The sequence below is a fragment of the Arachis hypogaea genome, unplaced genomic scaffold (assembly GCF_003086295.3).
Source record: "Arachis hypogaea cultivar Tifrunner unplaced genomic scaffold, arahy.Tifrunner.gnm2.J5K5 arahy.Tifrunner.gnm2.scaffold_47, whole genome shotgun sequence".
Classification (NCBI taxonomy): Eukaryota; Viridiplantae; Streptophyta; class Magnoliopsida; order Fabales; family Fabaceae; genus Arachis; species Arachis hypogaea.
The window spans coordinates 71,289-74,136 of record NW_027255477.1 but is presented as its reverse complement, the minus strand read 5'-3'; the positions used below and the strand labels follow the sequence as shown (position 1 = coordinate 74,136).

The 2,848-nt window shown below is 42.0% G+C and overlaps 1 non-coding gene across 1 annotated transcript; it reads right to left on the bottom strand.

Annotated features, from left to right (window-relative positions):
• Positions 1-260: 260 nt before the first annotated feature.
• Positions 261-367, bottom strand: LOC114927195 (small nucleolar RNA R71). The gene has a single exon (XR_003817587.1). It is a non-coding gene; the product is annotated as a small nucleolar RNA R71 (small nucleolar RNA).
• Between the last annotated feature and the right edge of the window lie 2,481 nt (positions 368-2,848).

Below are 2,848 nucleotides of genomic sequence, written 5' to 3'. Positions count from 1 at the left end.
CCCTTGTTCAGAACAACTGTTCGTTTGGAGGAGGTATTCAAGAAGACCCCAATCAACATTTAACCACCTTCCTGAGAATATGTGACACAGTGAAGTCTAATGGTGTTCATCCTGACGCCTATAGACTACTCTTATTTCCATTCTCACTCAGGGACAAGGCAGCCAAGTGGCTGGAATCTTTCCCAAGGGAAAGCTTGACAACTTGGGAAGACGTGGTGAACAAATTCTTAGCAAGATTTTACCCTCCTCAACGAATCAATAGGCTGAGAGCTGAGGTCCAAACTTTCAGGCAACAAGATGGTGAGACTCTATATGAAGCATGGGAGAGGTTTAAAGACCTAACAAGGAGGTGCCCACCAGATATGTTCAATGAATAGGTGCAGCTGCACATTTTCTACGAAGGGCTCTCTTATGAGTCAAAGAAGGTCGTAGACCATTCATCCGGAGCATCTTTGAACAAGAAGAAGACTATTGAGGAAGCCATAGATGTTATTGAAACAGTAGCAGAGAATGACTACTTCTATGCTTCCGAAAGAGGGAACACAAGAGGAGTAATGGAGCTAAACAATGTAGATGCTCTGTTGGCCCAAAACAAGCTCATTACCCAGCAGCTGGCTGACCTCACCAAGAAGATGGAGATGAAACAAGTAGCAGCAATCTCCACTTCATCAAAAACCCATAAAGGAGTGAATGAAGAAGCAGAGGGTAGTCAGGAGCAAGCCAACTACATTGGGAATTCACCAAGGCAAAACTATGATCCATACTCCAAGACCTACAACACTGGATGGAGAAACCACCCAAATTTTGGGTGGGAAAGTCAGCAAGATCAAAACCAAGACCAGAGACGTTACAACTCCAACAACAATGCAGCTCACCAATAATTCACACAGAGGACATCTCAACACCTCCACAACAACACTTATCCACAAGTCTATCAAAACTAAAACAGCACATCTGCTCCAAATCAACCATCAATTGATGACAAGCTCTCTAAGATTGAAACCTTACTTGAAGGAATATGCCTAGAGATTCAAGAAAATAAGGTGTTCAAAGAGGAGGTGCGAGCCAATATTAAGAACCAGGGAGAGACCATTAGGAAGCTGGAATTCCAAGTGGGATGTTTAACTGAGAAGATTTCCAAACCTACTGATGGCTTCCCAAGTGACACAGAGAAAAACCCCAAAGGAGAAGCAAAGAAAGTAAGATGGGAAGATTACAAAATGGTCACTACAAGTGATCAAGAGACTGAAGATAAGCAAGGCAAACTTTTCGAACAACCTGAAGGTAACTCAACAAAGGAGGAGGATAGAGATCACCAAGAACCAGAAATCTCACAACAAGAGCTGCTGAAGCTCTATGCACCCTTTCCTCAACTGCTCAATGGTCATGTGGGAAAGAGAATATACTCAAGGTTCCTAGACTTGTTTGCATCTCTGCATGTAAACATACCATTCATCAAGGCAATTCAACAAATGCCCGCATTCATCAAGTATATGAAGGAACTTCTTCCCAGGAAAAGCTCACTCAAAGGAGGCCAGACTATAGTGATGAACAAGGAATGTAGTGCCCTTATTCAACCTGAGTTGCCTACAAAAAGAAGAGACCCAAGGAGTTTTCACATCCCTTTGTGCCATAGGTGAAACTATGTTCGATAGAGCACTATGTGATTTGGGGCCAACATCAACTTACTGCCCTTATCCCTAGTGAAGAGGCTGCAGATCAATGAGATAATGCCCACAGATGTAATCATCAGACTGGCTGACAAAACTTAAAAGCAAGCAATAGGAGTGGTGGAAAATGTGTTGCTAAAGGTTGGGAAATATTTTCTCCCAACAGACTTTGTCATCCTGGACATGGAAGAGAGTCACACTCACCCAATCATATTGGGAAGACCATTCCTAGCTACGGCCAGAGCACTTATCGATGTGGAGAAAGGAGAGCTAATATTGAGAATCCATGATGAATGACTCAGCTTCAATGTTTTCAAACTCTCACAAGAAATAGATCAAGAGGACAAGGAACTAAGCACAGATGATAATGAGACACTGAAAGAGGAAACAAGCATTGAAGCACAGCCAGTTCATTCTGAGATCTCCTTAATTGATAAACAAGGAAAACAGCAATTGCCACAGCTCAAGGAAAAGTTGGAGGAACCTAAACCTCTAGAGGTAGGTGAAAACAGCATCACAACTCCTTTAGAAAAAGAGGTCACCAAGGGGAAAGCAACCTCAAAAGAAACAAAGAAGATGGTACCAAGGAGGTGGAGGAACAAGAAGATCCCTACGGAAGACTTCTCTCCAGGGGATAGAGTTGTCTCAGCTTACTTCCGAGATATTCCCCCTAATCTCCCCACTGTACCATCTCAGTTACCTAAGGTCTTCACTATCAACAGAGTTCTTTCCCTGGAACATGTGGAGATCATTGATCCAACCAATGGATATAAGTCCACAGCAAGAGGGGAGGACTTTAAGCACTACCAACCACCGTGATGAGGGAAAAACGTCAAGCTAGTGACGCTAAAGAAGCGCTTCATGGGAGGCAACCCATGTTTTATATGTTTTTAAAATATTGAATAAATCAATGTTTATGAATTTCAACCTAAACTTGACAAACACTTGGTGAAATATTTATCATGCAGTATATAGTGAAGAACAAGTTTGGTGTTCAAAGCAGAACTCTTGGAGCTTTGAACAAAACTTTTGATCACAGTGCTCCAAACTAAGTTTGGTGTCACCCCATGGTGCCATCAATCTGCCTATAAGGATACACAAGTAGTTAGTTAGTTGAAGTTCATAAATAAACAAACTCTTTTTTTTTCTTCTCTAGCCGTAGAGTTTGATTTTTATGA